At 42.3% G+C, this 23,961-nt stretch overlaps 1 protein-coding gene across 9 annotated transcripts in view; it reads left to right on the top strand.

The window, feature by feature from the left end:
- Positions 1-11,446: 11,446 nt before the first annotated feature.
- Positions 11,447-23,961, top strand: part of ZMYND11 (zinc finger MYND-type containing 11) — a 102,273-nt gene continuing 89,758 nt past the window's right edge. For 4 of the 9 annotated variants that reach the window (XM_081882391.1, XM_081882395.1, XM_081882394.1 and 1 more), the window contains exon 1: positions 11,447-11,582. The gene's annotated coding sequence lies outside the window, so the exon portion shown is untranslated. The remainder of the gene's footprint in view (positions 11,583-23,961) is intronic. The other 5 variants (XM_081882397.1, XM_081882396.1, XM_081882393.1 and 2 more) reach the window with 3 other exon arrangements.

The raw sequence follows: 23,961 nt of genomic DNA, 5'->3' as shown, positions 1-23,961 counted from the left end.
TTCAATATAGCATAAAACAACAATTGCAGTCACTATATTGTTGTAGTATGCTGCCTACCAATGAAACAGCCCAGTGTAACTATCCCTCACAACAGTTTTTTTGAAATCGAAGTGAGCTGAAAAAAATATATGGACGCTACTGAGATGTAATCATATCTGGTCTAAGACTGCATACAAGCCATACGTTTAAAGTGTGCTGCTTCCACAAATAATCGTGGGAACTGTCCTCAGTTTACTGTCCACAGAACTACAATTCCCAGAATTCTTTAAAAACTGCAGTTCCCACAGTTCTTTGGTGGAAGTCATATGCTTTAAATGTATGGTGTGTATAACAACCTAAGACATGTTGGGCAAGGTGGGGTAATTGGATGGCCGCCACGCCCCCTTACTATCTCTTAATTGTGCCCCTAATGAATTCAAAACCCCCGCAAAACAGTAATATATCAGAGCTCTGATGAGCCGTAGGCTGGCTGTTGTCAAATGTCTCTTTAAACAGAAAGAAGAGGGAGGGAGACATATTTCTTATCCTAAAGGATTTTCTGCATACCTGATTATCATCACCAATATAACTAATACTTCGTATTCTGACATTTCCCTTGTTGTTTATGTTGAAACTTTGATCAGGCTAGCCTGGCTTTAACATAACCCAGATTTGTCAGGAGTACCACTAGGAAACAAATGATTGTTCTCAGTTATTTTTCTTCATATGGGAACCCATTGTAAGCCTAATAATTTACATGTGTATTATAAATATTAACAATGTCAAAACAAGCACGAGAGCAGCAGTTACTGGCCTGCTAGTAACACACGTGACAAAATGTCTGATTTATAGATAAAGTGGAAAGCCGGGGGGAACTCCCCTTCTGAAAACTTGGCTTTAAGCCCTCAGTCCCCTCATGGACAAATGATTTCCTTTTGCATTCAGTTTGGATATAATATTTTTACATGCCATCCGAATCACTGAGCAGTAAGAGACTCCAGGAGTTCCACCGCTTACTCAGTTTCCTCAGGAAGAAAGTTAGTGAAGACTGTGGTGCCTTTAGCATATATGATTTTATTTCCACATATATGCAACCTGCCACGGTTGGAGTCAGACTTAATTATCTCCTGTCAGTGGAGAGCTAACAGAGAAACATCCAAACTGCCGCTCCTCTCCCCAGAAATAATAATTTCCCCATGACTGGAAATGTTTAGAAGGCAACAGGTTGGGGAAAGCTGATCTAGATAAAGTCTGTTATAAAAAAAATAAATAAATCCAAAGGAAACCTTTTATCTTTATCTGGATAATTTTATTAAGTCTACTTATTTTCAGAGTTTACTTTTCTTGCTATCTTTAATGAATATCTTATACCATTTTATGTAAAGAGTTTAGAAATTTTTATTTTATTTTATAAATCAGCACATAAATCTTGCTAAATAGTAATAATAATAAATTCAATGGCAAGCCATTATTTTAAACTGTGGGCTGTCTTGACTGCGCTGCTCAAAATATGGTAAATCCATCAATAAATGCTTTGCTCCACGTTGTGAAATGTTTCTGCTCTTGTTTATTGTCGATCTGTTTATTGTCGATTTTCAGCATCTGCGTCTGCACAGACACGATTTCCAGCGCCGTGGAAGTGAGTCCCTGCGCTGCACCGGTTTAGCGCAGCGCACGAGCGGGTGACTTGATTCAGGGGTGGCTTGTGGGTCGGTCAAACAACCTCCGCAGGCCGCTTCTGGCCCATGGGCCTTAGGTTGCTGACCCCTGGCTTAAAGCATCCAAACGCCCTGGGCCAGCTGTGCAACTAACATGTAGCTCCCAACAAGCCCATGTTCACCACCAATTCAGTCCTGAGAAACATGTTTACACAGACCTTGTTTAAAAAAAAAATCTTCCTGAGAGATTAAAACGGAAAAACAGTATCTAATTCCGCAGATGCCTTTCCTTTTAGGCTCTCCTACCACCCACTTAAGCAGAAAAGGAATGCATTATTAATGGTAACACCACATAAATTAAAATAAGACAGTTAACATAAAGTGTTACCACATCTGTAATCTCTAAAATGCCGCGAAATATTTTCCAGTAAACAAAAGCAGGGGGAAGAAGATGACGGCACTTTGCGGAGCTTTCATTGGCGAATGCTGAACATTCTGGAAGAAACCGAATGTACACAGAGTGTGTGTTTGTGAAACAACTGAGTGAATAATGAACTGTACAACCTCCTAGCCAACATTTCGTTATATGGGAATTCTATTTGCAGATTGATACATGGGGAGGAATCTCTTACTGTGGGAATATCATGTTATCAGTTTGAGGGGTCAGTCTGGATCACACATGTAGCCCCTTCCAAATCTGTGACCCTGTGTGTCTGGGATTATAATTTACGAGATGAAACATGCCGAACAAGTCAGACTAGTTCTAGGAAATGGCTTCAGGTGGGAAGGGTGCATGCCATTCAATTGCCCCAATAAAATTGGAACATCCCATTTTTTAATTTTTCTTTTGCATGAGAGCATGGCACCCAAAACATATGTTTTGGGGTGCTGCAATCTCACACAGTGCCTCCAAACACACTTTTTTGGCACTGTGCTCTCATGCAAGAGCATGGTCCTGAGAAAAACTCGTCTTCCGGTGTCACATTGTCGCATGGGTCATGTGACTTGCATGGAAGCATGACCCCGTAAGATGCGCATCCTGGTTTGTCACCACCACATGCTGGTGAGTATGAGGATGCTGTCGTGCTCTAGTTCTCCTTCTGGGCTTCCCATAGGCATCTAGTTAGTCCCAAGAACGAAGAAGATACAGAACGAAATGAGCCGCTGGCCAAACGCAATGGGGTTCTTCTTATGCTCAGATGGAGAAATTCAGCTGCTATGTCCCCAAACGCTTTAGTCTTTTCTTGTAGGAAAACTACTCCAATACTTGGATCATTTTGGTTGCTATTTACTGCACCTTTCCAGCTCTACAGCTTCCTTTTTGAGATGGAGTAACTAAAACAATACACAAATACCAAGCTGTGTCGGTGGATTGTGATGGCCACAGTTTTTATTTGCAGTCCCTATCTGTGGCGCTGTGGTCTAAACCACAGAACCTAGGGCTTGTCGATCGGAAGGTTGGCGGTTCGAATCCCCGTGACGGGGTGAGCTCCCGTTGTTCAGTCCCTGCTCCTGCCAACCTAGCAGTTCGAAAGCACGTCAAAGTGCAAGTAGATAAATAAACGGTGTTTCCATGTGCTGCTCTGGTTCACCAGAAGCAGCTTAGTCATGCTGGCCACATGACCCGGAAGCTGTACGCCGGCTCCCTCGGCCAGTAAAGCGAGATGAGTGCCGCAACCCCAGAGTTGTCCGCGACTGGATTTAATGGTCAGGAGTCCCTTTACCTATCCTAATAATCTCTGGCATCAAATCTGGCTGTGCAGTCACTGCTGCTGCATGCTGAGTTGATGTTTCACACTGAGCACGGCTCCATATCCCTTTTTTGGTTACTCACTGCCAGTTCAGACAAAGAACATCAGTGTAGGAGGAACAAAGTTATCAAAATTTCCTTTTTGCTCAGCTCCGGAATCTTTACTTACAGTGCCACCTTAAGATTTAAGATGGTAAAACAGCTGCAGTCTGAGGGGAAAATATCGCACACAGTGCCCTCCATGCTTGCTGCTTTCAAATGAAATTAGATCTGATATATAATGCAACTGTTATGGCAGTATTGAGATAACTGCACTGATGCAAAATATTTCAATATGCTGCTGTTATGGCACATAAATCTTGATGTCAATGTATCTGTTCACCTGGAGTCAAACTGAGCAAGCTTTAGGCATCAGGCAAAAATTGTTCTGTTTTCCCCATGCTTTAAACGATTTTCAAGTAAGCCTATTCAGAAGCTTGCTGTTGCTGGAAAATTGTGTTTTTCATTTAACTATTTTTCATTGCACTTTAAATTTATGCTCTAATAGCCTTTAAAATGTTTTATTGAAAGGCAGGGTATTTTAAAATAAATATACTAATAGATATATTTGTGTAGGTGCTTCTGCTCAGTTAGTGCTGACCCATGGCAGGGCCTTTTCACTGGTGGCTTCCTGGTTATGGAATATCCTTGCTAGTGAGGTGTGCATGTCTCTATCATTAACTTTCAGGAGGAATTTGAAAACATTCCTGTTTACCCAGCCATTGGGTAGCTGAAGAATACTGTTCCTGGCAACTTCAAAATCACTGGATGGAAGTACCGTATGCTTTTAACCGTAATTGTTTTTAGAATGATTTAATTTGTTTTAGAATGTTTTGCTTTGCTGTTGTTTATTTTTCCATCTGTTTGCTGCCCTGGGCCCCTTAGGGAGGAATGGTGGGATAGCAATTCAAGTAACCACAACAACAGCAATGTAGGTTGACCATGATGCTTGAAACAATCGCATGGTCATATAAAGTAGAAATGGGGAACCTCAGGCAGGGGGCGCTAAGTATGGCCTCTAGATATCTCTGTCCAGACCGTATGATTTTCCCCAGGCCATGCCCCCTCACCAGCCCTGTTTTGCAACCGCAGGTGTTTTGGTTTGGCTGGAACGTGCCCTTAAATTGTGATAATCCTTACCTGGACGGAGGATGAAGAGATGGTGTGTGGATGTAGAAACCTCTGACTTTTGCAGGGCTGGAATGTAGCCTACAGTATAAAGGTAAGAACCTCATCTGTTGCTGGTGGGTGTACTTTTGCCTCTGGTTCCACCCATATTTTGCTTCTGGTCTTCCCCATTGCCAGCACACAATCTCTGAAAAGTTGTGCATTAGGGAATGCAATCCTCAGGCTGAATTCCCACCCCATCCCACCCCACCTCTCATATAAGGTTGGACCATATATTGATGTAAATGAGAAGAAGAAGAGTTTGGATTTGATATCCTGCTTTATCACTACCCGAAGGAGTCTCAAAGCGGCTAACATTCTCCTTTCCCTTCCTCCCCCACAACAAACACTCTGTGAGGTGAGTGGGGCTGAGAGACTTCAGAGAAGTGTGACTAGCCCAAGGTCACCCAGCAGCTGCATGTGGAGGAGCAGGGAAGCAAACCTGGTTCACCAGATTACAAGTTCACTGCTCTAACCAGTACACCACACTAACCACAATGAGAGACCCATTGCTTGCTGGTGCACTTCTGTTGTGCCTACAAATCCATACTTAAGCTCAAGACCACAATTCCTGTACCAAAGAGAAAAGAGGAGACTCTGACTCTCACCAGGCAACTTTAAAATGTCTGTTGCGGCTGTTGATTGTTGGTTGTTTTTAAATACAAGATGGTGGTGAAACAGTTAAAAGCATTATCATCTCAGCATGTAAATTATCAGCTCAAACAGAGCTAATATGATATCACATCCTATCTCAACACCTTCTTAATTTGGACGGCGGTGCCTGTGCCAGCATTTTAACAATTCCAGGAAGAGTTATAAAACATATTCACTAGTTCATAACTGTACAGAAATTCATGCAGAAAATGCTATGATGAATAACAGGGCCCACAGGCATGTCAAGCTACACATTGGCCTGGATTTATATTTAGCTTAAATTACCAAGATCCGGGGCTCTGGAGTGGCGGGGCTATTCCAGTTGGAATCAATAAATCTTTCCTAACGTAGGTTCGAAAACATATAAATCATGTGTGCTGCACTCATTCTGAACTGGATCGGGCAACCCGATCTTACTCCATCTTGAAATGAATAAGAGCTTGCAAAATTTGCAGGTGGTTAAAAATGAAAGCAAGCAAAAGGAACTACATTGCAACTTCTTCTTTTACCTAACTCTTAATTCTTCCCAAAATAAGTGCTGCTGCTGTCGTTGTTCTTAATTAAATCTGTATATTGCTCTCCATCCAAAGATTGCAGGATGGTTTGCAACGTAAAAATACAAAAGCGAGAAAACAAAATACATAATAAAACAAAACCGAAGCCTTCCCCTCCCACAAACACCTTTTAAGATTGTTAATCAGCCAAAGGCCTAGTTGTAGAGAAACGTTTACGCCTGGCACATAAAGTAGCAAAACAAGTGACTGCATAGCATAATACTCCATGGAGAATGGGCCTATCTATTAACCATGACGGCTAAATTGTTCAGAGGCCACAGAATACCAGCTGCAAGCAGTCAGGGGCTTTGGGAGGAACAGCATCTTCATATCTGTAGGAAATGAACAAACATGCCAATTCTTACATTCCTTCTCTTCTTGTCCACTTATTTCCCACTAGAGAGTGCTATGAAAGCCCTTCTTTCCTTTGAGTTGTTAAGATTGTCTGGACAGAGGAACTGATGGCAAATGCCTCAATCATGGGCAGGCAAACTAAGGCCCGGGGGCCGGATCCAGCCCAATCGACTTTTAAATCTGGCTCACGGACGGTCTGGGAATCAGCGTGTTTTTACATGAGTAGAATGTGTACTTTTATTTAAAATGCATCTCTGGGTTATTTGTGGGACATAGGAATTTGTTCATTTTTCCCCTTCAAAATATAGTCCGGCCCCCCACAAGGTCTGAGGGACATTGGACTGGCCCCCCTGCTGATAAAGTTTGCTGACCCCTGGCCTTAATCATCCTAGCACTTATCAGTTCTTAATACTACTTTTCATAAGGAGATTGGCTGATTGCTTTCAGTAGCGGACCTTCTACATCAGTTCCAAAGTAGACAGTACTGCCCGGGGGAGGGGGGGAATTACCTAGGTGGTCGCCAGGAAGCAAGTGGGAAGCAGGGCAGCACTGGAGGCGTAAACGACTATCAGACTTTGAAAAGCTGGTATCAAGTCCATCACTGTTGTTGAATTAATTAAACTAAATAGTTTTAACTGGGTTTTGAATAAATGTGCCATTATTGTGTCATTATCTTCCTTAGTGGGCCATGAAAACCACCATCTGAAGGTTCCACTGGGAGTCAGTCCGACAAGGCCAAGGCAGGAAACCAGGCAAGGACAGGTAGAGGATCTCTGGCAGGATCTAGCATACAACAACATTGCTCCCGCAACCTGGGGCAGGGTCCGACAGCCTTTTATCTTTGTCAGGGTAGCGGCTGGTCCTGATCCCCCGGCGACTGACCTCCCTGTTTTGCCTGAAGATGAGCACTCCTCCTGCAAGTACTCAGAGGTCTTGCCTTCTCTCAGACCTTAGTCTCTGCAGCTCAGGAGACATCGGTGAGTTACTAAACCCAGGGGCCGCCTCAGCCTCCCCTGACCAAACCGGTAGTGGAGCAGCTGTAAGTGATGGCCCAGCTGAAAGCAATGAGGTAATCCCCGCATCTGGAGGCTCAGGCCCCTGACTAGGCCCAGCTGGTGTTTGTTGCAGGGGAACCTGTGCAGACTGGGACTCTTCAGGATCAGGCCCCATACTCGGTTCCAATGATGCTTGAGGCAAAGGATCTGGTGCAGACTGAGTCTCCTCTGGTTCCAAGTCCGAGCCCAAGTCCCAGGCCTTCACACTACCTCCCTACCTCCTGCCTTTCAATCAAATGATTTCCAAGGAGTCAGAAACGTTATCCATCCTTTTGTCTCTCTGAACTATGGAAAGGTCATTGTGCCTCTCAGCTCTGTGGCCCTGGAGCAACAGGCCAGTTCTGGCACATAGCAGGGAATCAAGCTTCCTGTGGTTGCTTGTTCTATGGCTGACAACAGCCCATGGGGAACATTTGCAAACCAAGTATGTTGTGGGCACCATACACACAGCACAATCAAGCACACATGGAAACCCATTCTATCAGCTGTAATGAAATGCTTTCAAGCCTAATTTTGGCAGGGTGGAAGGCTCCTCACCCGGATTCAGCCCTGCACATTTCTGAGGCAGGGTCCAAAGTAGTAAAATAGCAGGAAACGTAGTATCCCATGAACGGATAGATTTGACTATGGAAGGTCTTAATAGAAATGACTGCGCTACTGCATTTGTGCTCAGCTTTGCTCTGAAGGCTCTGAAGTTTCAAGAGATTAATAGTACAAAGTCTGGAATACCTCCAAGTCAACCAACGTCTGACTGGTTTACATCATGCCCTGTTCATGAGCACAGCGTGATCCTGTGGAACGAAGTCAGCCATGAAGTAGGTTAATCAGTAAAGGAGTAGGTCTCCAAACCGGGATTTTATGCTAACCTCACAAAATGGAATTTGGTGCCGAAGCTTCTCTCTGCTGGGTACCTATTTGAAAATAACAGTTTGAATCAGCAGTGACTCCCCTTATAATAATAACTGTAAACAACAGCACAATAACAGCGGAAAAAGGTGCTTTTATTCTGAGGGGAAGTGAAGAGACCCTCTGAGCAAATTGCTGAAATAGTGCAAACAGTAACTGCTCAATTTTTTGAAAGTGAGCTGAATGAGGTTTAAATGAACTTTTATGTCTGGCCATTACAGAAACTGTGTATATCAATCAAGGCAAAAACTTTAGGAAAATAAGATATACGGTAAAGGAAACATGAGGGAATGTGGTGCTTCCTGTAGTCTTATGATGTTATAGTTTGTAGAAGAAAAACCCAAGCAGGGCTGGGTAAATGTGTCAGTTTTGGTTTCCTCTCAGTTTCTCGCTTTTCAGATCTCCGCTTTTCCATGAAGTTGTTACAGAGGCACTGTCGATGGAGCCTTGTGAGAGGGGCAGGCACATGGATAAAATATAGACAGCAGGGCTGGCCCATCCGCGAGGCAAGGTGAGGCCACCGCCTCAGGGGGTAGGACCCATAGGGGTAGCAGATCTGGCCTCTAAGGAATGCATCATCTGCTACTACTGCTACTGCTGTGGCGGCAGCGAGAGCTGTGGCATGCTCCTTGGAGGCTGGGTTTTCCATCTTCTTGAGAGCCCCTCCCCACATAGCACCTTGCCTTGTTTGCACTGCAGTACGGAAAGTCCGAACTGTGACATTTTGCCCACTTGCACTATGCCAGTTTGTTCTGCAGGACGCTATTTTTAAGAAGTGAAAAATGGGTTGCTTGTTTATTTAGGAAATTTCTGTACATTGGTACCTCGGGTTACATACGCATCAGGTTACATACGCTTCAGGTTACAGACTCCGCTAACCCAGAAATAGTGCTTCAGTTTAAGAACTTTGCTTCAGGATGAGAACAGAAATTGTGCTCCAGCGTCTGTAATCTGAAGCGTCTGTAACCCGAGGTACCACTGTAATCAAAACTTCTGAAGCACCTTCAAGATTGAACCCAGACAGTTTTAGTTACCGGTAATCTTAAATATATTTAGTGGAAACAAGCCAGCTTCAGAGCACAGTTTATGAAGCTAGCTTGTTTTTGCTAACAGTAGCTAAATTTAACCATAGTTTAGGGCATGGACAACACACCATGAAGAAAATTCTGGTCTCTTCCTGCAGCTGCATTGAAAGATGAGAGGGGAAGGGAGAGCAAGTGAGGTTTGCATGCTAAACACAGCCACCCACATTACAAGCATACATGTATGTTAACTTCTTAACATCTTTAAGAAACATCTTAAACTTTGAAACCTTTGTACGTTGGGAATCAATAAACTTGAGATGTATTTTTAAAATGTGGTTACGTTATTACAACATATTATTTTCACTAATGAGCCGATCCTGATTTTGAATTAGCAATGAAGCTGTATATGGGATTTTCCCCTGAGATTTGCTGGAATGCAGGACCACTACATAAATTCATATATGACATGCAATAAGTAACACTGAGAGAATAATTGTTACAAGATGTTCAAGAACTGAGTACGGCTCCAAACATCTTTCCTAAGAACTGTATGGGTAAAATTAAACCTATAAATTAAAGACATTAAACACAATTAAATCAATTGCATCGTTTTAAAAATAGATTATGTCCGGAGTGCCAATTTGACTTTTACGTTCCAAGTTCAAAAAATTCCTCAGTCCAGCAATACTTTTTCTTAAAACTTCCAACAAAAAATGGAAATTGTCAACTGAGCTTGCACCTTGGGAAGATGAATGGTGGGTTGGTACTTACTGTGACCAGGAAAAATTGGCCAGTTGTATTGCATCTTTGTAAACCGCTTAGAGATTCTTACAGCCAAGCAGTAATGTATATAAATTGTGTAAATAAACAAATTTCCTCATTTCCCCCCTAAACCATTTGAATTCTATGGATTCCAAATTGTAATACAGGTGATTCTCAACTTAAATATTTTTTTCCAGGATGCTCACCCCTTTTCTGCCAAGCGTGTAAAGTTGAATGGATGCATAAGTTAAATGTGCATAAGTTGTGAGTTACTTGTACAATAAAATATTATAGATGAGAAATAAAATAAATAAAAGGAAATGAATGCACCCATTAAAACATGATTAAAAATTGTACAATTACAATTGCCAGAACGGGCAGAATAGTGTTCTGTCAACACCCCAAGCATTTTTCAGGTGGTCTATGAGGAAAAATGTTTGGGAACCCAATTCCTATAGTTTTTGTAATTATTATTATTAATTAGATTTCTATACTGCCCTTCATCTGATAATCATAGGGCAGTTTACAGTTTACACAAAAATACGTAACTTAGTTACAAACAAAAACCTCTGCCCATAAAAGCAATAGTTGTCTGCATTTCTCACACATATAATTAGAATTTGATTTTTAGACCGGCTGTAATGCGTTTCAATTACTACTAGCCCTTCGTTAACACCATTCACAAGAAAGGCTTGGCATTCATTTTTAGTTACTGTGTGAAAACATCCTCAAGTGAATTGATTGGTAGATAACATTTGCCACCTTACAACCAGCCACCTTGCGGATTATCCCGCCATGTTTGTGGCTCAAAATGCACTGGATTATTAAGGGACTTATTCTGATTAAAGCATAATCATGATCAGATGAATTACATAATGTTAAATTGTCATCGTTAATTAAGTTTACAGACCTAGACAAGAGGCTACTAATGCCTGATGCTTATTTTAGCATTTCGTCACTGTCAGTTGCAGGGATGGGAAGCAAAACATGCTGAACCCACCAATAAAATAATCCACGTTTATTTTATATATATATTTTATAACACACACACACTGGCATTTGATGCCTGCAGAAACCCCTTGATCTCAAATATATTTCTGAAAAGGCTGCATTTATTCGTTTTCCCTTCTCCTCTCCCTCCCACTCCCCCCAAAAACACCTCTTTTAATTTATGATGGACAAAGAACTCCAAAAAGAAGAGAGTGGACCATGCGCAAAAAATTACGCACGCCGTGGCAACCTTCTAATTTTGTGAGATGAGAGCACATATGTATGTTATCATGGCTTTTTTTCTTTTCAATAGTTGGGAGAAGCAGTGCTCTTGAATTGCTCTCTCTCCCTTTAACCCGGCATAATAAAGCGAGGGGCGGAAAGAAAAAGCCAACGGCAACTCCACCCGACGCCGCTAGAGTTCTCCTTCTCCCAAAGATCCGCGGCTTCGTTCTTTTAAACCCTGTTTACCCCCAGAAAGCTGGAAGTGTGGACAGACAGGGAGAGAAGAGAGAGAGAGAGAAATTCAGACACAATAAAACTCCGATGGGGGGAAGAAATATGTAAGAGGAGGAGGAAGGAGGCAGCAGCCTTGGGGGAAGAGAGGATTGGAAAAGTTTCGCCGGGGTTAACTTCTCCTCCCCTCTCCTTTTGCAGCCACAGAAAGAGCAGCAGCCCAGAGCACAAGGTGAGAGAGACGCTCTTCGGTCTGGGGAGGAGGAGGAGGAGGAGGAGAGCAAAGGGGGGCGATTGTGGGGGGAGAGAGAGAGAGAAAGAGAGGCACGACTTTGAAATTTACAGCCCTGTGGGAGAGATTAGGATGTGCGCCTTTCTGGGAGAGATTAGGGTGGGTGGCTGGGTTAGGGAGGCGAAGGGGAAGGCGGCGTCTTCTTTTTTCTTTTTAAATATATGATGGAGGATTATAAACATGGCGCCTTAAAAAAAAAAAGAGAGAGAGAGAACGAGAGAGAAAGAAACCTCTACAAAATCATGTACACGCCCGAGCCCACAAGAGGAAATGGTTTTGCTTTTATTTATTTTTTTGTAATGGGGGGCGGTTGAGCCTGCGTAACATGCCCCTTTCTGTATGTATATATGCGTGCAAATGCACAGATGAGATACATGCAGCACATATAAGGTCTCAAATGCGTGTGCGTGGAGATCGCGGCTGCAAATAATAATAATAATCGGTGGCGCCCACTGGTTTGGTATTTTTCGTCTGAATCGTGTTTGGTTTGGTTTTTTTTTGTCGTGCAAAACAAGAATACGGGGCGGGAATGCATTGGTCGCCGATTTTATCATCCATAACAATTCTCTCTACCCTCCGCCCCAACACACCCTGTTGGGGTCTTAACGATTTTATGGGGGTTTTCTAGCCGGTATTAAAAGTTGCATCTGCTGTACCTGCGGGTAAGGTGGGGAAGGGGCTTCGCGGGGCAGAGGCGGAGAGTCTGGGAGAGGAAAAAAGGTGTGCGCGCGTGTGAGACAAGCGGGGAGCGGCGTCGGCGAGGGTGGTGGGAATTACTTTCCGGTTGCGGCCTGCCCAGAACCGTGGAGCCGGGGCCTCGAGTGGCTGGGCAGGCCGGGCAAGGCGCAACCCTCCCCGGCCGCAACCTTTCTCCCCTTCCCCTCCCCTGCGCGGTTGGGCCTCCCAGACGGAAGACGCCTGTTTGCTTCCCTGCGCGTCCCTCCCTCCTCTCCCATCTCGTCTGGCTGTGGCTGCTTTTGGAGGCAGGTTTGGAGCGAGTAATGGTAGGGGCTGGGTGGGGTGGGGTGGGAAGAAGAAGGGGAAGCTTTCCCCATAGGGAAAGTCAAGGTGGGAGGAGACGGGGCTGCTGGAAAGCCCTCCTGCCCCACAACACCGGGGGAAGGCGCCTACCCACGCCCACTTCCCCCTCCCCAAAAAAGAAAGGTGAGGGGAGACGGTGGGTTGGGTCTCTCTGCTTGGCCCTCCTTGGTGAGGAATAATAGGGCAGGTTTTACCCTTCAGACAAGGAAAAGGGTGGGAAGGTTATGCTCATTGTTATTGGGGGTACGCAAGGCTTAAGAATAGTCGGCCCCCTCCCCAAAAAAAGACATTCCCCCGTGGGGTAAGGCAGCGCATGAGGGTTATTTTGGGTGAAACTGACTCTCCCCATTATAGGAAAGGTTGATGCAGGAATGCCCTGCATTGTCAGGCCTACAGGATGTGGGTGTTTGCCAAAAAGAGAGGGAGATAAATGCACAGGTTATTACTTGATTTCCCTCCCCAAAAGGTTTTTTTTATTATTTTAAAAAAACACAATAACATAAAGGTTAATGGCAGTGCTATTTTTCTAGAAAACAAGGTGCTGGAACTTGCCATGAACACCTCCCTTGTTCTCTAGAATGGCAGTGTTGCCAGAACTGAGTTCTGGTGAGTTCTAGCTGAAAAAAAAGTCCTGGTTAATGGGTACATATTCAGGAGAACATAATGTTCATAAGTTTTGACTTCTTAAGGCTACTGGTGGCCTCGCTGCAAGGAGTGAAGGAGTGTTTGAAGCTCAAATGAGGATTTCCCTCACCCTTTCAATCAAGTTTTGATGGATTCTGAACTGAGTTGTTTAACTGGTTGCTTCATGTTAACATGGTGTACGTCCCTTTTAATGGATGAAGGATTGTTTCTGGTCTACTGGAGTTCTTCATTGCTTTTTATTCCGAATTAATGTAGTGTAGGTCTTCTTTCTTCAAGGCTGCTGGTTTGTGTAACTTGGTGGCTGGGCTTTGTCCCTGTTGCACAAAAACATAAGAATGCAAAGGCTTCCCCGATGTGTTGCAAGGATAAGCTTGTGCCATCAACACAGGAAGGGGGAATTTTAGACTGTGGGGCGAAATGTGGCCCTCCAGGCCTCTGTCAGGCCCTCAGGACTATCCCTAGGCCACACCTCTCTACAACCTTGCTCTGCCTGCCTAGAACATGTCCTTGAACTTTACTAATGCTTGCCCACTTGGAGGATACTGTACAAGGCAACATTGAATGGTCAGTGGCCCCAGACAGCTTTTGCATGTGGCCCTCCAGAAGGTTACCTAGAAGGGAATGTGGACTTCGAGTTGAAAAAGGATCCCCACCCCATTCTAACAGTTGAGTAGTTATGCTAGCATGCTGTTGTATCATGTTATGCTCTCTCAGTGCTCCTCTAAAGTGAATAATGGCCTAATGCGTCTAAATGTTTAATGAGATGGTAAATATATTTATTACTTTTTTATTCCATCTTTGCTTTGTGTAGCCAAAGGCGGCATACATGGAGTTTCCAGGTAGTTGATCAAATCTGGGCCTGTTTAGTTTCAACAGCCCTGCTTCAAAATATGCCTTCAAGAGCTCTGGTGTCTTTTCTCTGTGGGTTTGTGAAGCCATCACACATTTCCCTCCAGAGACATTCTTTTCTCTAGCCCTGTCCTACAACTAATTATGTGTCCTCTGATGAGGCATTTCCTACTATAACATCTCCTTCATAGTGTAGCTTGATAGAAAGGTAAAAAAACCCCCGAAAACCATACTGAAATAAATCTGTTAGATGTTTTAATCCCAAATCCTATATTCCACCAATGAAATGCCACATTGTAAAAAAGCTACTCTGTGTAACACCCCTGAAAAACTTAATGAATCATAATAAAACAAAACATTGAGGAAATTGGTCCTGCTGCATCTTTAAGCATTGAAAACATATTTTTTAAAAGATTTCAATACATTAAATATAGATCCCACCCACCCATTTTAGTTGTATTTCCAAAATAATGAATCATGCATATTCTGCTGCCACAGCAGTATAAGAATCTGGATCAGGAGATTGCTTCTCTTCCATGAAAACCTAATTATTTTTGTTTCGCCCATTGCTCAAATTCCAGCATTTAAATTCCCATAATATTTATTATTTTAAACTGCTCCATAAACAAGTAATGAATAGGGTGGAATTTGCAGCACAGAAATACAGCAGGTTATGTTGTATTATCATATCAAAATATGATATATGAAATATGAAGCTGTGGAGTTTCATTATATTCTGTGGTGTCTTTATATGCTGGGGTCCCATGAAGCATGAACATAAAGAACATATATGTGACACCCCTTACTTTAGGATGCATCTCATATTGCAGGGCATCTGACAGCATTGAGAGAATTTAGCAATTTCAGCCAGATCCTGACTTCATGACTCCACCACCAGCAGGATAACATATTTGTATTTTGTGATACTTAATCCGGTATAATTACCGTATTTTTCCGTGTATAAGACTAGGGTTGTTGTTTTTTCAACCAAAAAAAATAGGTTTAAAATTGGGGCTCATTTTATGCACGGGTGGTGCTGAGGTGTATTTTCTTAATTTGGAGTCCCCCAAAATAGGGGGCATCTTATACATGGGGGCATCTTATACATGGAAAAATATGGTTATTAGTGCCATTCACTAATACAGAAAATGTAGATAGCCCATAACCCTTATTGGAAAGATGTACATATTTTTAAGGGGTATCTTATTGCCAACTTTTATGCTGTTTGTATTAGTGGTAATCAGCCCTGCCTCCAAATTGTGCTCTATGAAAAGTTATTTGTTGTTTACACCCAGCTTGGGGATATCCTAATAATTCTGTAATTCCTAATTTCTATGGAGAACTCAAATTTTATTCAGGTGGGGGATTTTAGGGATTTCCTTTTATATTGCCATTTCACATGACGTACATATAAACAATGATAACCAGGCACTACAGGCCTTGATCTTTCTATCTGGTTGCACAATACTCTTCAGAAACAGATTACTTTCTGTTTCTTTATGAGGGATGCCACATAAATGGCAGAAGATATGACAGCTGTGGTTTTAGAGTTTGGTCTGTTTCTAAAATAACTTGGACAGCACAAGCCTTGGTTGAACACTGAGCTGCAAATTTTATATTACACTTTTCCATGTGCAAAATCTTTTACTATCCTTAACCTCATTTACTATCACAATAATCCTGGGCCCTATGTTAGGCTGAGAGACGACGGAGAGGACCACCTATTGGCTTTTGTGGTTGGAGCAGGAATTTTGAGTGGGATTCAGTTTTTTAACAGCGCCCCATGGCAACTCGCAACAACCTGCTTTTAGATAACCTTTTTTACAACATGGCATAATGCAAGTGTTCTATAGAACATTAAAAAAAAACAACCTCTGAGTGGTAGGCTTCCGTAATCAGGAACAAAGTGTTGCATCACTGTCTGTTTTATTGTGTTTTAAATATACTATGAGCTGCCTTGAGGACTTTGGTTGGTAGGAGGGGCATGAATAGTCCTAAATAAACAAATAAAATGAAGGAGAGACAAGATTATTCTGAAGGAAGGAGTCAACGTTATTTTTCAGAACGCAACAGAAATTTGGGAGGGCAGGAGCATTAGAATGGAGAACTTGGAAGTCCATATTGTTCAGCCTGGGAAATAGGAGAGATACCACTAAGACAGTTGGAGAGGTGGAAGTTCCCTCAGCCCAGATGTTGTTTACGCAGAAGGTTCCAGGTTAAATTTCTGGCATTTCCATTTAAAAACGACCTTGGAGACCTGCTCCTGTGTCTAGGAATACAACCCTTATTTCTATAAGGGTAACATCTATGAGCAGTTACATCTTTGTAAAGATTTTGTTAGAAGTCTCATTGTTCACCCTTCAGTCTTTCTCAGAGCTAAAGTGGGGCTATATTTATGCTGGGCTTGGGTTATAAGCATTTTGAATGCTTAGTTCCAAATGTTAGGCATTCCTTTATTCAGCCGTAACATATATAATAGCTGTGTCAGTGTGCTAGGTGTGGGGTTATTTGGGGGCAGCTTTACAGCAGAAGATTAAATCAGAACTCTCAAAAGAATTCTGAGCACAAGCCAATTTTATATTAGTGTAAGGAATGCACTAGAATAGATTAAACCAGATTAATGTTCGCAAATGGATGATAACCCAAAGTATGGAAATGAGTAAATGTTGGAGCGGAATGAAATTGGGCCAGGCTATGTGTAAATGGTTATATGCAAGGTGCTTATGGATAAATCAGTAATGCAGTATTTCATTGTATTTTTCTGGCGCAGTTTTGTGAGCAAAACAAAGCAGCACGCCCTTTCCGGCACTAGGGCCTTGGAAATGCTTTCTTGTTTAAGAACAACAGAATTGCTTGATTATGGGTCTTCCATAAATCAGTTGTTTTGCAGAAGTAGAAACGGCACTCGCTTAAGAAACACTAATTGATTAAATGGCATTAAATATAGAAACTGCCAGTATATCAGATATTGATGGTATAGGGCAGTTTTACTTTGCATTTTGACCTTCTAGGTTAATCATCCCGCAGGTCAGATAGCAAGACAGAAGAAAGGGAGATCTTTTCACTTCTAAGAAATCTTCTTTTGTTTAATTTTAAGCATTGTTCGATTTGCTTTTCAGAAAAATTGAGACGAGTAGGTCTGAGGGTAACAAAAGTCAACTAGTAGTTAGTTCATTTTTCATTAATCACAAAAGCCCGGGCTTCTCTCATCAGCCATTTAGAGTATATACTGGTGTTTTAAGAGAATGCAAAATAATAATAATAAAAAAAATAATCTGTCTCTTTTATATGAGTTTAACATACAGTCAGAATTGTCGGTTTCATAGGCTTCCATTTTATGCATGTATTGAGAGCTAAATAAATATTTGTTAATTTGCCTGGAAATGTTTATGGGGGACCTTACGGTTTGCAAAGTGAGAACGTTGCAGAATATTTCACACTTTAGGACATTCTGTTTCCTGTTGATCTGTTACTTTATTATAATTTTGGTTGGTCTATGAATCAACACTTATCTCTTATCCTTATTGGTATGTGTTGGATTTCTTAGGGTATATTTGTAAGTAATTATTCAGTGTGTCTTTATTATATTGGAAGCTAATTGCCTACTGCCATGGTGGCTTGTTACAAAATATGTAGCATCCCTCCAATTAATGGCTATTTTAATTTAAAAAACACACACAAACCAAACCCATCAACAAGTGGTTTAAACTTAAAACAAATGAAACATGAACACTATAGAACAACCATGACACTTGATTGGAAATAATCATAGTTGTTTGTGCCACAAATGTAATTTGTACCGTGGCTTAATGCTCCATAAACCCTTATCCATTGTTCATGTTGGTGCCTTCACATTTCTATAATTTTATGAATGCTTGGAACGGCTGCTAGTTTCATTCTTTAATAATTAGCAGAGTTGCATATTATTATTATTAATTTTAATTAGTGATACAGGTTCCGTGCTGAAGCTAAGCAAGTGTAAGTCAGTGCACGGATGGGAGACTGCAGAGAAACTTTGTGTACACCACCTTGAGTTATTTGGAAGTCAGTGGGATAGAAATGAAATAAGTAAAATAAAGGGTGGAATTCTGCAAACTGTTTATCTGTGTAAAAGTACATGAGAAGGAAGCCAGAACTCTGAGAGTAAACACTCCCCCCCCCCAAAAGAGCCACTGAGCTCCTGGAAGCTGGGAAGGTGACATGTATGCTGATGTCATGGTATAATAGCACTTGTACTTAATGTATTTCTGTAAGGTTCTGGATACTTTTCTAAGGGTGTAAGCTTTCTGTTCTATAGATCACATAGAATTGTGTTGTAAAATCTACATTAAATATACCTAGTTTTTGGAGGAGGAAAACAAGAAAAAAATATTCTGAATCTCAGAAGCCAGAACAGCAAGAAGGATCACTGCGCAGTGTAAGCAGCAATCCCTCTTGCTGTTCTGGCTTCTGGGATAGCTGCGCAGCCTGCATTCGCTCCATAAGACGCACACACCTTTCCCCTTACTTTTTAGGAGGGAAAAAGTGAGTCTTATAGAGCAAAAAATATGGTGTATCTCTATATCTTGCTGGGGGAAAGTCTGTGTCATGACATTCTTGCTCCCTCAAATTCAGAAAATGTATTAAAACTGTCACTGAATAAACACCCCACCAAACAAAAACCCTTAATATGCACTCTTCTCACGTGTCTCTTATTCTTTCTTCATTTATCCATGCAAGTATTACCTCCCAGCTCAGCCTTGCTCTTGCCTATTTAGGATGTGCATAATTTCACGTGAAATTAAGAACAAATAATTCCTCTGAGATTGTAAAAATCCATTTTCTTTTCCAAGTACAATGTGCAATAATACCACTGCTATCTATCCATCCATCCATCTATCTATCTATGGTGCTACACAAGTTATTTGACAAATAGTCCTGGGAAATTGTTCAGCTCAGGGATACTACCCATAAGCGACAATATGGGGCTAAATGCACAGTTGCTTAATGATGGTACTAAGTAGGGAACTATATTGAGGTCAGCTCATTCCCTCTTTTCCAGGACATGGTTAATATTTATTTATTACATTTATACATCACTTTATTCCATCTTGGAACTCATAGGGCTCCTATGGCCAGACCAAGGCTTGCAGAGCTTCTGCTCCTTTGATGCCTCATCTGCTTTCGGACCATTCCTTGGAACGAAGGATGAGCAAGGAATATCAGTCCTCTAACTTCCTACTACAGTGTTCCAGTGACAGATATATTGGTGGTGGGAATCTTGAGTTTCACGTTAGCTACCATCTTGATGAGAAGTGCTGGATTGCAACAGGTTCCATGAACTCCAGTTCTGTTCTCAAATTTATCTTCCCCATAGGTTTGAGAACTTTGGTTTGTTTTGTGTCTCCAAGCCTTCTTTATTTGAATGAGTGTGTCCCTGTCTCTTGAAAAAATCATTGCTTGCTGTACTACACTTTTGCTTCCTTCCATTCAGCAGAGGAGAAAGGAAAGAGACAAGGAGTTGTGTGTTTTCTCACTTATTTATTAGATTTATACTGTATACCGCCTTTTGTCTGAAGATCTCAGAGTGGTTCACTAGATAAAAATACAGGATAAAAGCACAAAATAGATAGTTAAAAACAAAACATTGACCATCGGTTAAGAGAAGAAAAAACCACAGTTAGTGTTAGCTACAGGTAAGCATCATGTGTTCAATGACAATGAATGCAACAGCATGCCCAAATGTATGTATAAAGTTGTCCAATAGGCAAGTCTATTGGCCCCAAGCATCTTAGAAGCAGAATGAGACAGAAGCAACTGCAAGGCCAACACTGTGCCCTGTCTGACAGTGCAGAAGGTTTTGTTTCCTCCTTGTTTCCATCAGCCACTTTGACCTTTACACTTGCCTTTCAGCAGAGAGATGCTTAATTGATATAACTGACAGCTTTAAAAATTGGCATGTTGTTCTGCAGTGAGCACTGAATAGGTCCAGGTGGTAGGTGTGGTGGCCTCTGTTGAGACGAGTTTAATTTTCAGTTCAGTCGGTAATTGATACATCAGATTTCAAAATGGTTCCAGTCACAGTGGTTTACATGTGTAAGCACTCGGGAGATAAGGCATCGTGGTAGGTGGAGCTAAGCTGAAAACAAGCAGTGGCTTGACCAGTCCTAGGAAAACGCCATTTGAGATTGCAAGGAGGAAGGACTGACAAATGTAAGCGTGTATTTCTGCCATGTAAACAGCATTGGTGTAGCCTTGAAAATTATTTAGGGGGTAAGTCATCCAGTGTCCTGCTTCATTGACCTGTCCTGCTTTGACTGGTGAAGTACTGGTTCTTTGAGACAGGGAGAGAGATGGTGCCTTGGTAGATGTTGGCCATGCTGTTTTCATGCTTGGGAAGAGGTGGGCAGGCAGAAGGGTCTGTGGGAGAAGGGGTAGAAAAAGCAAAGACCTGGAAAAGCAGAATGCAGGCATTTGAGAAGGCAGTAGCTGATGAGGGTGGAGACATAGGAAATGAGAGCTGGGACGTGAAAGTTGACAAAATGCAGCTGTCTAAAGGAAGAGTAGATGCACAGAAGAAGTGTGAGAGGGGAAGGAAAACTGAGAGAGACAAAGAACAGAAAGGAGAGGCGCACACTGACCATGTGAAAGGAGTTTAGAACATACAAATTTGAAATAATAATCAAATCTCCAGGCACAAGGAAACATTTGAATTACAAAAAGGTAGCCCCAAGAGCGCTGGATATATTCAATTGTTGAGCAGCAGAACTGCCGAGACTATTGGGAGTAATGAATACCTCTGAATAAGTACCTAAGGACCTAGTTGCTGGATCAGATCAAAGGTCCATCTGGTCTAGCCTTGCATCCTGCAGTGGCCAGCCAGATGCTTTCAAGAAGACCACAAGCAGTGCGTGGAGGCAACAGCCTTCCCTTCCTGATTACCCACAGCATTAACTGATAGCTAGACACACACACACACACACACAAAAACTCCAAACCTGGTGGTTGTATTTTGCTGTTGTGGCTGATTGGCCGCCCTGTCATCATGCCATCCAAGCCAGTGATCAGCATTGCATCTTGTGGCACTGGTTTCTAAACTGTCATTGTACATTCTGTGAAGTTGTGCATTTTGTCCTTTATCTGCTGCCAATCAATCTTTGTGGAGCTGTAGTATTATAGCTCGGAACACAGAGTAGTAGGGCTTTAATCTGTTTAATCTGTAGACTAATCTGAATCAACTAAAGCTTTAGTTGATTAATTGGTTGGAGAGAAATTTTAATCTGTGGGGTGGTAAATGAATGGTATACTTCTTTTGTATCTGTTGAGGTTATTGTATGTTACTGTGAAATAAAATGAAAATACTTAAGATGTTTTTTCCTCCTAACCATAAGTACTACCTTTGTTAAGTTACGCTATACTTTTCTCATTATCTCCTAAAAACACTAGTAGAAGTTTCATACAGCACAAATGAATATAAACACAATGGATTAATTGGTTAAAAGGCAGATAATTAATCAGCTAAACATTCTTTAATTTGTTGACAACCATACCAAATCTCACTGCTGTGAAAGAGACGTGAAGTCGCTTAGGAACCCTGAGCAACACTGAATTGGTAGTTTGTAACCTGCTTTGAAACCTTGTGAAAGAATAACCTAGCAAATGTACCTATTATACGTTTTTATTATACTGTACTGCACTTGTGGTAATGAAGCATGATTGGCTGAATTGGTTCAGTGACATCGAATAAATAGCTTGCAGTCCAGCTTCTGTGAGAGAAGGGAAAGTTGTCCGTATGGCTGGGATTCAAATGTCACACAAGGAGGATTGGGCAAAGGCTCCAGGAATATAATGATCAGGGAGACCAGGACTAAGGACGCTGAAGGCAGAATAGGCAGTGGACTGAGAAAGAGGACCCTACGGCTAGAGCAGGGGGAATTGGATTTGAGAAAAAGAGAAGTGCTGCCAGAAAGGGCTAATAAGAGAATTGGTTCTGAAGAAACCCACAGTGCTCTTTGCTAAGGGAAGAGAAGTCCTAGAAGAGCTGGCCAAGAGACAGTGGCTAAAGGAAGTTGAGCAAAGTAGGGAATGATCTGTAAAACAGGAACCAGAGGAAACAATGTGTTGTAGAGATAGGGAGTTGAAGAGGGGGACAAGCCAAGGGGAAAGTACCACTGCTTCTGGGAACTATTTAGAGCCCATAAACAGTCCATGTTGGGTGGTAGTGGTGGGGACGAATTTCTCTCATATTCATTCATATATCTATGTGTGTGTGTGTGTGTGTGTGTGTGTGTGTGTGTGTGTGTAAAGGTACCCCTGCCCGTATGGGCCAGTCTTGACAGACTGCGCCCATCTCACTTAAGAGGCCGGGAGCCAGCGCTGTCCGCAGACACTTCCGGGTCACGTGGCCAGCGTGACAAGCTGCATCTGGCGAACCAGCGCAGCACACGGAACACCGTTTACCTTCCCGCTGGTAAGCGGTCCCTATTTATCTACTTGCACCCGGAGGTGCTTTCGAACTGCTAGGTTGGCAGGCGCTGGGACCAAACGACGGGAGTGTACCCCGCCGCGGGGATTTGAACCGCCGACCATGCAATCGGCAAGTCCTAGGCGCTGAGGTTTTACCCACAGCGCCACCCGCGTCCATATATATATATATATATATATGTGTGTGTGTGTGTGTGTGTGTGTGTGTGTCTTTTTAAAACATTCCAGTCCTGTGTCTCACCTAGCAATCCAAACCTCTGATCCACCATGCTGGAGGGGGTCTAAATGAGACGGGTGGACACCAGACCAGCCTAGATCTGTTGACTTCTGATGGGGGTACAGCAGCTTGCATGGTGAAGAGGTTTTTTTAATAACCCTTCCGCCATGGCTTTTGCAAGTGGAACAGCTGTTGATGTAACAGTGGCTAATTAAGCCCCCGCTGCTGCCTGCTAGGGGTTTGAGTTGTCCCATTAGTCTGCTATCAAGGACTATTTTTCAGTCACTGTTGCCACCAGATAGTTGAGTTCTCCGAATCCCTGAAACAGGTGGGGAACCTTTGACCCTCCAGATGCGGCAGAAGTGCAACTCCCATCAGCCCCTGAAAACATGGCCAGCTGCCAGGAATGTTGGGAGTTGTAGTTCAGTAACATCTGGAGGGCCAGAGGTTTCCTCACCCTAAAACAAGTGTGAGACATGGTGAAAAACTGCTTCTGTGTTTTCCTTGCATGAAAATGTTTTTTGTACTGTGGGTGCAAAATAGATAGCTATTTCAGACCAAACACTTTATGAAACATGTTTCTTTATTATAGAGTAAGAAGTGTATAAAACATCAAAATGCACTGGGACTATTTATCAACATACTTGCTGTGTACGTATTTCCCCCCAACTGTGTCTCTGACTTGTGTTTGCTCATATACCTTGTTGCTCTGAAGGAGGCCCTAGACTTATTAGTTGTTTTAAGAAGCACCAAACTGTTCTGTGTGCAACTTGGTTTGGAATGAAAAATTGGGAAAGTTGGCCATGTCTTAGTTCCCACAGTTGTGTATTTTGCTTGGCTTGACAAAGCACTGAACACCCGAGTTCTGCCTGAGAAGATACGTCAACTACAATTATCCACCCCGAACCTCTAGGCAATTCTTTTAAGGCCCCAAACTGTTCTGTTCTGAGTATTTTATGGGTTAAAAACCATGACCTTGAACGCAAATGGCTATTCTTCAAGAAGCTTTAGGAGAGAACAAATTCAACAATGATATTTAAGCATTCCTCTGGGAAAGTACCTTTGTTCCCAGTCAAAACAGATAGCTGTTACCCTGTGCCTGGG

This window comes from Podarcis melisellensis (assembly GCF_964234715.1).
Source record: "Podarcis melisellensis genome assembly, chromosome: 12".
Taxonomy (NCBI): domain Eukaryota; kingdom Metazoa; phylum Chordata; class Lepidosauria; order Squamata; family Lacertidae; genus Podarcis; species Podarcis melisellensis.
This window is presented reverse-complemented; position numbering and strand designations above follow the sequence as displayed.